Source organism: Gallus gallus, chromosome 6 (genome assembly GCF_016699485.2).
Source record: "Gallus gallus isolate bGalGal1 chromosome 6, bGalGal1.mat.broiler.GRCg7b, whole genome shotgun sequence".
Classification (NCBI taxonomy): Eukaryota; Metazoa; Chordata; class Aves; order Galliformes; family Phasianidae; genus Gallus; species Gallus gallus.
The window spans coordinates 20069873-20084108 of NC_052537.1; positions in this window are offsets into that span (position 1 = coordinate 20069873).

Consider the following 14236-nt stretch of genomic DNA (forward strand, 5'->3'; position numbering starts at 1 on the left):
TGTATAAAAGTCTGTAACATGGAAAAAAATGCATTGCCACTGAGTAAAAAAAAGAAAAAGCCAGTTTTCAATCTCCTGACTGTAGGACTAGGAGCAGGAGAGGCATGCTAACTATGAATGTCATAAAGATTCTGCGTTATTAATAATTTCTAATGCTATTAAACCCAGATGGCCATTCAATTGGATGTATCTTTTGCCTTTGCTACAGCCACCAAAGTTCTGCATTTGATCTCTCCCTCTACCTATTTCCCTTCTGAGCTTGTTCCCTGATCTGTTTCAAGCATAATCATGTCACTTTACATTTCCCCCTCATTCTTTCCAGATATTTCCTCTAAAGACTCCAACATGCCTTCAGTTTCCCAGTATGAAAAAAGTCCAAGCACATCCTGGGTTTCCTTCTGCCTTCATTGAACAATGAACAACTTGAAGCAGTTGGTCTGGTTTCAGTCGGTGTTTCCCACCAATGACCTGGATGAAGAGATAGAATGCACCCTCAGCAAGTTTGCTGATGGTATGAGGCTGTGAGGAGTGCCTGATATACACAGAAGCTGTGCTGCCATTCCATGAGACCTGGATAGGCTGGAGAGTTGGGCAGAGAGCAACCTGGTGAGGCTGAACAAGGGCAAGTGTGGAGTCCTACACCTGGCGAGGAATAACTGTATACATCAGTACAGGTTAGCGGCTAGACTGCTGGAAAGGAGCTCTCCAGTCAACTAAACAAATTATTCAGAAGATACAGCTCTTCTCATTGAGAGTGAACTAAGGAATGGTTAATTCCTTTGTGTTAAAGAAAATTGGCTTTTTTTTTTTTTTTCCCCATTTAAATTTCTCATTCTTCCATCACTGGAATTTGGATACGATGCAATAGGAAGACTCAGAATGGATTCATGTAAAAAGAGGGTTTTTTCTGGGACAGAAAAATTCCTGTAGGAACTATTCTGTCAGACTACAATAGAACTCTGTTTTGCAGTAATTCAAACAAGGAATTAATAATTATTAAAAAAAAAAAAAAACAGCTGATGTAACAACAGACTTGTATAGAGCAATAATTTTTGACACTAGAATAGGTCATAGCCCCTGAAATAAAGGTAGTTTGAGAGCTTAATTTTAGTTGCAGAGTGCAGTATTCTTTATTTTATAGACATCTGAAACCCAATATGAGAGCAAGGGGAAATTCTTCTTAAATGAAAACAGACTTCGGGGAGCAAGACTTGTTTGGTTTACATTTTTTAGCTGTGACCTTACTTGTGAGACACTGTGGTTTCAACAACTACATTATTGCTAATCTGTGCTGGAAATTTTAAAGTATTTACTTGGAAAGGGTTATTTCTGCATTAATTGTGTAGTTTTCCAAAGCCCTAAAGATAAAAAGAGACAATGAAGACTCTAACTTGTACACTAGGGGGGAAATTTTCTAAAACAGTAATTTCAAGATAGGAAATGAGTGTATATGGCAAACTTGTAAAAATGTTAGTATTAAGAAGCAGTTATGGTATGTCTTCAATATTAGCATATTACTGAAGGAAAACCATAACAGTAGGAACAATAGGAAAGACATACAAACAACACCACTACAACTATTTACTGCGTCATGGACTAGCACTCTGTGGTAGCTAAATACTGCAGCAAACTGAGCAAATGAAGCTTGCCTTTTGCACCCCTGCAGATTTTGGAAATGAATGTTTAATTTGGAAAAAGGATGGCCAAGTAGGACTTACTCATAAAAGAAAAAAAAAGAGTGTTTCCTTTTAAAGAATAAATGTGTTTACAAAAGCTGGAGTCATCTGATATGCATCAGGTCAAAATAGTAAAAGCAGGGCAGGGGAAGGGGAATAAGCAATTTCTTTTATATTTTTACATGCTACAAGTAACAAAGAAAGAGAAAGAAAATAAGAAGTCTCTGGAAATGCTGAGACCCCTTTGAGGCTGAGAACTGGTACAATTACACTGGTCACATTTACATCTGTGTGCAGCACTGTGTTCTGTGCTGGTACCATTTCCCTCAGGAATTCTTCCAAATTCTCTGCCCTCAAGCTTCACTCCCCTATCCAAGGTCGCTCCTCTCAGAAATAATCACCCAGAAACATCCCCTCCCAGATGTTCCCCAGCCTTCACCCACAGCTTATGCTATTGCAAAACCCTGCACTCCTCTCTCTTCCAGCGGGGCCTGACAGCCTGGATCTCTTTTCTGTTGGCCTGCTTGGGTCTGACTCATTTACTGCAAATATGTAACCAAAGGGTACACTTATATATAATACAAACGGAAGCATCTTCCACATTTCCCTATATGGACACGTGAGGAGGTGCAAATATTAATGGGAAGAAGATTCATTTAATGAAGGGAAGGGTTGGAATAATCTTGTTACCAGGTGATGCTCTGCTCCATCAAAGGAGGGCTGCAGCTGAGCCAGATGTGTGCTCAGAGGTCATTTCAGAGGACTTCCCTTTTCTGGCCAGCTGGCACATTTTTGTGGCAGTGAACACTGGTAAAAACTACAGACTGTTGGGCAACAATTTTTATTAGGTATTTCACTAACTCTGGATTTTCAGATAATAAAAGCACATAAAACATTCATCTAGCTAAAAGACTGTATTACTGAGCTTTCTGATAGCAGTTGTAAATGTCTTTGTTAACTTCAAAGCTCACCCTTGCAGCATTCATTCACCTTCCCTTGAGGGGAGCAGCATTTGGTACAGAGAGCAGGGGCTGGCAACCCTGCATTTGGAGAGTCCAGGGCCCCTCATTCAGAGCCCTTAGCAAAGGAAAACAAAGATGGGAAGGACCCAGGTCCTCCCCACTCTCAGCCAGTGAGAAGCCTGTGAGAAACCTCTGGCAGCCCACAGCCAGCTCTACAAAAGGAAGGTGGAGATGCCTAGAAGAAGTAGGCACAGAGTAAGCTGCAGCCAGCTGGGACACATAAAGCCCTGCACAGCACCATCATGTTTTTATCTCTAGGGTTATTCCTATCCACTTGCACACGTTGCCTTATTTGACTGATCTTATTCACGGTCCATCCCTCCCATAAGCAGCCAAGACCAGAGTTCTATTGGGGTACACCAGGAAGTATTTGCTTCTCTGAGATGCACAGTGGTTCCCCATAGGCAGATCCCTTACTTTGAGGCAGGCAGGTGGCAAGTCTGGACAGTGAAAGGCAAAAGGGAGTGTGCAATGTTCATGTCAGGATTAACGCATACATTAATCAAGATTAAAGCTAAAGATTAAAGCGGTCACAGATCTTACCACAGCACCACTCTCATTGCAAAGTTACTTCCGATCAGCCCTCTCATAAACCCAGAACCAATTAGTACTGAAACAAAGGTAGAACACTGAGCTCAATTACAAAGTGTACCTTCCACACTGCAAGACAATGAAGTGGAGAATATCAATGGTACCAAGGCAGCTCACGTCCTGCATTGTGCTTGCAAGGTGCTGTGGTGCAGGAGGCCAAACAGGAGCTGCGAGCTGAACTTAGTGCAGAGAGGCAGCAGGTCGTGAAATCCCATCTGAGAATTTGCCATTTCTTGCTGTTTCGTACTGTGTGTTCTGTCTGCATGGGTAGGCCAAAAGAATTTTTAGACATAAATTTACTACTGGGAAATTTTTTGTTAAAAAACCTCCTATAGGTTGTGCACTGAAAACAGTAGCAGGAAATGTAACATGAAAGCAGCACAGTCACTAGGTACTCCACTCAGAGTAAAACCAAAAGAGAAGAAACGGCTGAAGTTTATGTGCTGTATCTGCCAAAGTTCCCACCTTAGGTTTCATGGGTTTAGGCTCATATTTTCCTTTAAAAAGTATTTTCTCCTTTCGCTACAAAAGAAGACACACAGTCATCAGAGGAAACTCAGCAGACAGAACACTTTCTCTACAGTCAGGTTAACACTCACAACGAACTGAAAAAAAAACTGCAGTGGTAGTTTGGCTCAAATGTCTCCTTTTAAGCTTATAATAAAAACAGATAAAGTAATATTTCAACATTTCCTGTATTTGCTGAGTAAATAAAGGCTAGAGTCTTTACTTGGGCATCTGCCGATCTCTGGCAAATGGCTTTATCTACCATCTCCTTTGTACTAATTGTTTGGGTATCAGAACTAAACATGTCTAAATACATACTTTGATTTTTAATACATTAATATTAGCTTCTGTCATTGCAAGCTGATTCTTACCTGTATTTTTAATTTTGTAGCTTTTTACTTCTGTGCATTCTTCTGCACAGAGAGAAATCAACCTTCTCAAAATCAAATCTGTAGTATTCTGCCTTTACTGTGTGCGTTGCACTAAAAAAGACTACTTCATCATCATTAAGCAGTGGGCAAAAATTATACACTCTTTGTCCAATTATGGTTAGAAGAAAATTTCCATCTGCGCTGTCATGTTAAGAGCCAGAATGTGGAATGGGACCAGATCTGGCTGCAGGGAAGGGATAGCCACCCGGACATGGCAAGCAAGAGGACCTACAGCTGGGATTGCTGACGGTGTGCTCATGGCACTGCCCTGAAGAGCCCTGCTTGGTAAAAGCACAGCGGTACATTCAGCCCAGGAATGGAGGAAATATGCTGCTTTATTTTGTTCTCCTGTGCCGTCCTCCTTCCTTGTATTGGATGGGAGCCACTTCTGTGGCTGCTGAGTGCAGGGCCATGAGGAATTGAGCCCCGCACTGTAAGAAAGACATCGAGGCCCTGGAGCGTGTCCAGAGGAGGGCAACAAAGCTGGTGAGGGGTCTGGAGCACAGGCCTTATGAGGAGCGGCTGAAGGAGCTGGGATTGTTCAGTCTAGAGAAGAGAAGGCTCAGGGGAGACCTTATTGCTCTCTATACCTACCTGAAAGGAGGTTGCAGTGAGCTGGGAGTCGGCCTCCTCTCTCGTGTGACTAGTGATAGGACTAGAGGGAATGGCTTCAAGCTGCGCCAGGGAAGATTCAGGCTGGACGTTAGGAAATACTACTTCTCTGAAAGGGTGGTCAGGAACTGGAATGGGCTGCCCAGAGAGGTGGTGGAGTCACCGAGCCTGGTGGTGCTCAAAGAGCATTTGGATGTTGTGTTGAGGGACATGGTTTAGAGAGAACCATTGGTGAAGGGTGAATGGTTGGACTGGATGATCCTGTGGGTCTTTTCCAACCTTAGCGATTCTGTGATTCTATGATTGCCTGCTTGCCATCTGTATGCCAGATGCAGAAAAAAATTATTTCAGCTCACCTGTGGGTGAGCAGAAGTTCTTGGCTTTAATTCATTACAACTCAGATGTACAGCCAGCATGTGCTTTGGTTGCCAGACTTTCTCAGGGAGCACAGAGGGGATTTTCACACATGGGAGAATTTGCATACAGCAGTGTAAACATCCCAGCAGAGCAGGCCTCCAGCGACTTTTCCATCTGCCAGAACTGTGGAAGTTCTAAAGCATGTGGCAAAAACAGTCCACAAACAAACAAACAAAGGTGTAAACCCATAATAAAAGTGAAGGCTTCTTCTTTTATTGACAAAAGCAGAAGCCTGTCCAGGGCTACAAGATCTACTTCTATGCTTTTACCAATCAAAACTTACTAAAATATAACACTTGGGTTATAACTTTAGAAGAGCATTCTTAACTGTTTAATATATAATACTTTAAATATCTAACAGAATCACAATAAGTATCTCTAAATGAAAACCAAGGATTGATGTATTCCCCTCTAATGTACGCAATGAATGCTAGAGAATTCCCCAAGTCTCCTGCAGAACCAACAACTTCTTACTGTAACAGTCTGTCTGCCTGTGGGAAGCTATCATCTCCTCAGCAATGTGCATGATGAAGACAAATACTTGCCTTGTTAGAAAATGAGCCCTGTTAGAAGGACAGTGAGAAGACTGCTGCATCATTAGCACTGATTCATCTTACTCTTGACTGGTATCTGATACATTACAAATAAACTAAGGCACATTTTAACATCCTAATCACTTTCAGTCTGTTTGTCCAGGTCAAACAGAGGGAAAGAAGCCTCCTAAAACCAAACCTTAAAAAAAACAACTTCTTTATCCTTGCAAGTTGGATCTCGGTGTAACAAAAACACCATGCCTCCAGAACTTCTGAATTTTGGTGGTTTATCAAAGTACATTTAATTTTGCTTTTGTTCAGTACTGGGGACCAGAGTAGTTCAGAACTTTCTGTCTCTGTCTTATGACTTCCAGTGCTTTCTTCAACCCCTTGTCTCACACCCCATGATCACTCCTAATCCCTTCCTCTTGCTTTTCACTTTTTCAGTGAAAAAGAAAGAAAGAAAACACTCGCAACAAGATTAGTCTGCTCAATCTGCCTATATACACCAATTCCTCATTATTTTCTATATTCCTATGGCTCGCTATTTAAATCCACTCTGTTGTCAGCAGATTTGGCCTTTTGTATACCTTTCTTTTCTCCTTTTGCCTAATGTACAAAGCACACCTTGACAGCCAGTTCTTATCCTCTACCTCTAAGTGTTCTTATCTGACCTCATAATTTCTCCAGACAACTTAGAGAGATAACAGAAGTTTGTTGACAAGCTTCTATCTAATGTACATAAAAGTGACAAGGGAGTTAATGTGCAATGGAAAAGGGGAAATTAATTAAGATGCATGCTCCTAGTAAAACCCCTAGGAATGTGCCAGTGAACAGTAATGCAGGCCATGGGCAAGACTGTTTAATCAAGAGCTATAAAAAACTCTTGTAAAGTAAGAGCCACAGTCTGTTTACTTTTATCCACACAGGCTTAACTTTTAATCTAAATCAATCCCCTATTTTTCTCCAACATGCTTTTTAAAGCTGGCAAGAAACTACTTCCTCAAATGACCCCATGTGAGCACCACAAGTCATCGGTCATACAACATGAGATGTCACAGAGAGTGTTTGCATCCACAATGCAAACCAGCAGCTTCAGCAAGAGTAAAAAGAACAGTATAGTAACGGACTTCTGCTTGTGATAAAAAAAAAAAAAAAGAGAAGAAACACTTGCAAAGTAGCTCACAAAATGGCTGATTTAGGCTCAAAAATAATAAAAGAGGCATTGTGAAATGAAGATCGGATGTCTGTCACAAAGTGCTACCAAGAAGACAACAAGTATTACTATATTTGCATCCTCAATAAAGCTTGCAGTTCCTCTTGTTTGCCTTTCTCCTTACTTGAAATTAAGCCAACAAACCAACAAACAAGGGCTGAGACTTGGAAACTGGCTTCACTTTAAGTCTTCAGGCTCAAGTCACATCTAAATCTCAACCATTGTTCGTCTAAGACATTTCCTCCTCCAGACAGCTAGCCAAAAATCCTGTCCATGTTCTCATCATGTCAAGTGTTGCACCATCCTTTTCCCAAAAGTTAACAAGCACAATGTTCTCCTGCTCCGACCTAACTAGAAAGCAACCATGAAGACAGCTTTCTCATCTTTCCTCCATTGCTTCCTTCTGCTGTCAGCCCCTCACCAATACCGCTCTGCCTATCTGCCCATCAATATAGAAAGATCAACCCCCAGGTCCACTCAGCCTGCTCATCACCACTGCTCTCAGCAAGGCATCTCTTGCAAAAACCGACATTTGCATGAGGGTCCCATTAAACAAATACAAAAGCGTTTTGCTGTCCTTCAAGCACAGACACTCCCTTCTGTCACAACACCCAGACAGGTGTGCTGCCCCAAATGGCCTCTCTATCTCCTTCCTCTACTCCTTTCCTTTCCGACTGCTTGGGTCTTCCCATTATCTGGCTTTGCATTTTGTGTGTAATTTGTGTTGGGAGATGAGTGAGGAGAGTCAGGAAGGATGTTGTAGATACCACTTTTACACAGGTCACAATAGATGTCTTCATGCAGAAGCATGCTTCCCAGACACTGCAATAACAAACACACACAGCACAGCCAGCAGAGGCGGATTTGTTCATCAGTTCCACCTGTGATGCTGAGCAGCCAGAGCAGGGACCAAGCTCCCAGGCAGCAGAACTCTGTGCCTGGGAGCAGGCCCACACTCCAGCTCCCCTCGCCTTCCTGTTTAAGAGGATGTCAGGAGACACAGTGATTTCAGAGAAGAATCAAAAGCCTGTCGGCAGCCCACGCCTACAGCCCCATAGCGTGATTCACAGCTACCCACTGCACATTCTCCTGCCAAGATGACTGCAGTCCCGGCCTCTCATGCCTGGCTGACGCACTGCAAATGAGTTCTTGGGGTCAGCGATCTCACAGCAGAGGCCAGGGAAAGGCAAGCAGCCACGTCACTGAGGGGAGGAGCAGTGCTGCTGCTGCTGCTGCACACTGTGTTGTGGGAAACAGAGGGTCAGGGCTCCGGCATGTTCCAGGGCATCAACAGCCAATGTGGTAACTGTAGGAATGTTGTCAAGATGAAAAAGTGCTCATCTACCAGCTAGAAGGAAGTAATGGACAAGTGTTGTAGTGAGAAAGGGGTTCTGCTTGGGATCATTGCTTCTCTTCCAGCTGTGAAGGCTGAGTGCCACGTTAGAACAGGAGAAAATCAGCTGTACTCCAAGTGCCTGGCACAGACCAGCATGAAGCCAGCTGGATCAGGTACCATGAAAACACACAGCCACACAGCTCTGGAGGCTGGTGGGGACCCCTGGGACCAGCTCCTTCACCCTGCTGCTCCCATCTGGCTTCAGAAGCATCCACAAACACCAGGAAACTTTCGTCACTTTGCTCACCTCAGGATGCTTACGGATTTTTTGCACTAGAAAAGCCAGATTTTTGAGGTAACAGAAACAGGAGGTGGCTTAAACCAGCCTGAGCCATCACATGAATGCCTGCAACCACAGAGACACTCAGGATATCTCCACTATACACACATTTGCTCCTCGACTCATCTGCTTTCTCTGCATCCTCTGCCAGATGCAGATCACTATCTGCTGGAAAGCCACACAGCCTCTCATCTGCATGCAAGAAAAACAAGCACATAGCATCAAGAAGTCACTTGCACAATGATGACATTGTGTCCCAGACATCTTCATTATCTGTGCTGCTCATGAAGGAACTGGGGTTGGGAGACATTGAAAACCTCAGCATGGGAAGCATTTTGGTTGACTTCCAGTACAAACAGCTTTGCCCTATTAGACTGTTTGCTACTAGAAGTGACAACATCAGGATTTGAATACGCCCTGATCTAGATTTTCAGAAGTCCATAAAGAAAATGGGTATCACAATCCACCCTCACATGTATGTACTGATTGATTCAGGATAAATCAATATATAGAGAGAGTAGGGTGGAGCTAGATTTTGGGTAAAGATACAAAGTGATCTGGTTAGGAAATGGGAGAGGTAGTATTTTATTTCCATAAAGTGCCTGGGGAATTTGTATCTTGTGAGAATCAGCAGGAATACTGTAAGCTGATTAAGTGATGGTCAGACCAATTTCCTGGTCCTGCTGCTAATGCTTTTAGCCACTGTCATCTGATATTTGGACAATGATTCATCTCATACTCATTAGTAGTAAAATACTATTTTTCCCTTGGTGATATCTCTTAGCTAAACTGGAAATAAGAGCATATTTGGAACCCTCTGAGAATCATGTCTGATACAACTTCCTTCAGGAAGTCGCCTGGCAGATCTGGGCTTTGTGCTAGGTACCCTCAAAAAGCTGCTGCTGTTTTACAGCAATGTACCTAACAATACCTTAATGAGGAGCCACAAAAACCCCTATTCTGCAAAGCATGAAGACTTAAAAGTATCAGAAGTTTTCTCAAATAAGTGTCAGATCAAACTTTTATACTTACAAAGAACTTAGAATCTTTAATTGAGAGGATAAGTGAGATTATGTTGTTAATCAATTTTATTTGATGGTTTTCAGTAGTCCTTCTTGAGCTTTTAATAGGAGATGGATGTTTCTAACCAAACTGAGTTAACAGGGAACACACTTCTAGCCTCTAAGTGAAGAGATACTTTGATGAGCACTCAAAAATTACTCACTGTTGCAGTCCACTTCCAATTTTCGCCCTTGTGGCTGTCCATGCCATAATGACAAGGTAAGCAATTTAGCAGTAAGTGGTTGTAATGGATTATTACAAGCTCCTTTCACAACCTCACTGATCATTCAACAGCTCTCCTTCAGGCATCCTCCACCTCTTCCATAAATCACATCCCACAGCCCTGCTATTCCAACCATGTTTCCTTCTGCACGGTGCCCAGCTCCACACCCTGTTCGTCATTTCCTTGGTTTCCACATCCCCCATGGCTTAGCTTGTTTTCTAATCAAAGTAATCTATCAGGATTTTGTTTTCCTCCTCCCTAAGGAAAACAGTACCATCCAAAGCTATTAAACCTTCCTTCACAGGAATCAGAACGCTGCTGCTGTTTTGTGGATATATTTTATTTTCCTAAAGAAAATAAAAGGCAACGATACCAGCACACAGCCTTCTCTTGGTCTCACAGTCAAAACTTCCTTAAAAGTTGCATAGCAGCACTAAGAATCTCAGCTCTGATTCTGACACTTTTTGCACAAAGCAGTGTCCCAGTCTTTTGAACTCCAAGTTCTTTGAATCATAGAATCACCAAGATTGGAAAAGACCTCTAAGATCATCCAGTCCAACCATTCACCTACACACGTCCCTTAGTACAACATCTAAATGTTTCTTCAACACCTCCAGGGACGGTGACTCAAGCACCACCCAGGATAATCTGTTCCAGCACCTGACCACTCTTTTGGAGAATAAATTTTTCCTAATCTCCAACCTGAATCTCCCCTGGTGCAAATAAAATGCAGACCACGCTCCATCTCACCACATTTCCAATAGCTTTTAGGCTCTCCTTTTCTCTAATCCTGCTCTGCCCAGCATGTTACTGAGAGTTTCTCTGCTGTCTTGTTCGCTCCCTTCTTTGTGCCTTACATGGTTGGAGATTACAGTTGCCTTCAGAATAGAACAGAGTTCAACAACAGAGCCTTGTCGACAAAACTCATATAAACTGTCATGACCTCTATAATAAAGAACTGAAGATTAGTTTCAACTCTGAATATGTGATATCTTCCTTGCTATGTAGCACCTACAGTTATGACTTCTGTCAAGTTAGAAAATGTATTCAGAACAGACTAAGCAAGTAGGAATCAGATTGCTTTATACGTTGCAAAATAATTCTTGGTTATAAAAAACCAGCAATTAGGGGAGGAACTCTGTTCTTGTAAAACAAACACAAGGGAGATGATGATTCAGGAGCTGTAAAATGCTAAACAATTAACTGCTTTAAGGAATGGGTGGATGCAAATAGTTGCTCTCACCATTTTGCTTCATTCAAAGACAAAAGCAGTGCTTACGGATTCGATTTCTAGATGATTTCCAAGCCCAAAATAAGCTTCCAGTAAAATGGGAGCCTAGTGGTAGGAATTTCATTATTTTCAACATCTGGTTTATGTGAAATGAATATACCAATTGTGCTTAGCACCCTCAATTGTGCACATTCCCTGAAAACATCAAATCATCCTTCTAAGGAAATGAAAGGATTAATAAAACCCAATAATCCACACTACACATCTAGGAAAAGCTTTTCATTAATGAGATTACTAGATGAAGAATATATAATACGCAGAAAATAGATGCATGAATTCCTGATTGCTATGCAGTATCAGTAAGATAATTCTGAGTAAGGAAATGAACATTACAGTTCTGGGCTATTCCATTGTAAGTATCACACAGCCCTCCTTCTCGCTCAACCTGTGGCCAGTCTGTGTCTTTGTAAAGTAAAATACACATAGGCAATACAGGTATATATGCCAAATCTTAGTTATGCATATGTTGTCATTAAAGAATCAGAAATTAACATTTTCAATACAATGCAGTCCAACTAAGTACCAGTCTCAGTACAGGTTATAATTCAGTATTGCAAATCTCCAAGAAAATCTTTCAATTATCCCAAATTCCAGAAATGTTTCAAAAACCGTAACCTCTCCATTCAGTTAAAAAAAATATATATACACATTAATCAGTAAGAATCTTTTTTACAGGCCTGGCAGCAGATAAAATTAAGACATCTTAAAATCTTGCTAGATGAAAGGCTACAAAACATGACAGACTTGCAGAATTACATTGTCTGCAGTTTCTGATTTGAAGAGGTATGAAATAGCATCACTTCTGACTGTTGATGGTCTTTCAATTTACACTCCCTTTTTAGGAGGTCCAGTATAAGTTTGAACAAGAACCAGGCAGCTTTTGGAGGCAAGACTAGCACTGCAGAGTTGTATGGCATCACAGAAGAGAACCTGGTGGGAAAAACACTCGAAAAAAAGGATGAATTGGAACTATAAAGGAAACAAAATGATAACGTTCAGCACAAAGCAATTCACCTTGCTGCAAAGATAGAGTGGGAAGGGGATGGCACACATAGTTAGCTTTAGCCACTGCTTAGCCTAATAATTTCCACCAATTTTGTTCTGCCACCCTAACAATCTTCCTCAGGGTCCAGCAGGACAGAAAACTCCCCCTGTACCACAAGAAAAATTCCGCTCTTTCTGTCCTTAAAGGTCACTATTCCTCTTATTATGAAGTTCAGAAAACCCCAGAAAGTGTTTCAGATCCTTGTACTTTTTAGTAAGCATTTTTTTCCCCTTCTAGTTTCAAACGTTAGTTTCAGCTTGTAGGAAACATTGCTTAAGTACTCACTGGCACTTCCTTTTTTTCAAGGGAAAGGATTAATTTTCATTTTGACGTGCTGCAATCCAAAGCCGATCTTCTGCCTGTGAGAAAGGATTAGGGCCCACGCAGTTTTTCTTTCACTCTTTCTGTTCTGCATTATCAGAATTTGCATCATCTGGGATTACACAACTCAGATCAATGCAACCAATACCTGCGGGCAAGGTGAAATGCTGTCAGAGTATTGCTCAAACAAAATAGGTTGCAGTGAGCTGCATTTACCTTCAAAAGAGGAAGTAGCACCGTGTTGTAACTAGCTGTCATCAGCTCAGGCTGACAGCAAATTGATAAAAAGAAACTGCATTAAGAAAACAAAAGCTGGGGAGGCTTTTTCGCTTTCTCATGTGTGCAGTAATGCACTGAACCATGTAGGAGTTGGAGAAAGGGAAAAAGAAGAAAGAGCTGAACCTACATTGTGCAAGGAGGTATATGGTGGCTGGGATGTAGACCTTTGGGGACAGCTGGGCTGGATGAGACTAGGCCTGGTTTTGCTAAGGAGTAGGATTTATATGTATTTGAAAGATAAGATGTGGAAGGGAGTGGACAACATGGAGGGCTACCATCAAAAAGACCAGAGGTCAGGGTACGCAGTTTGGAACAGACCATTTGGATCTATAAAACAGTCATGTATAAGAAGAAAAAGACAGATGAACTGAATCTACAAGAGTTGGCTTCTTGACTTGCCTACTAAATTTTTGGAGGCCTTAAAATTTTAGAGACAAGTAGAAGTAATTAATTTGTGATTTCTAGGGCAATTCTTCACAGCTATTTCACCTCCACTTAATCCAGAGTACATTTAGTCCCCAGAAGGCTGGCTCATTTGATCATTTATCTCCTTGTTCCCAGGAGTTATGATAGTTTACATTACTATCATTCAACTTTGGTTATAAACTAATCTAAATTATGTAAACGAGTAGGGAAATAAGTGACACCAAAACAATACTTACAATGATGCTACAAACATTCTTAAGAGCCAGTGATGATTAAAAAATACAGAAAACTACACACTTGTGCAATTAAATTTCAACATTACGGTGGTTTCACTTAAAACTGCTGCTATTCTAAAGCAAAACTTCATTACCTACTAATTTCAGTCCAGAAATATGGGCTCTAAAGTCCACAGAATACCTTCCTTCACTAACTTTCATAGACATTTGAACCTGATTTTAGGACAAAGATTGCTTGGTCCAGGTTGAAACCACCTTTCACTGCTATTCTCCCAGTGTTTTCAGCCAGTCAAACTACCACTGCCTGCCAGGTGAAAAGTACAGTGACATCATTAAAGATCACCCTGATCACGTTCCTGCCTTGTTTCAGTCTACACATGGTTTCAGAAGTTGAGTATCCCAAGGCATACCCTTTTTTTCCATTAAAAAAAGAGATATCTTAAGTCAAGGCTATACTTGTTTTATAATCCACATCTGATGAGCTTCTTTTTAGGCAGCATATCATTACTGTAAATATATGAGACTTCTTGAGGACTGGTAATAAATATGTGAAATTCTTTAAGGGCACTGTACTGTACTACCTTAGCTAACTCAGCCAGCTGGTCAAAATGCAGTGAGAACCAAAACAACAACAAAAAATACACAACAGCAGCACAGTTTTACTTGCTGCGA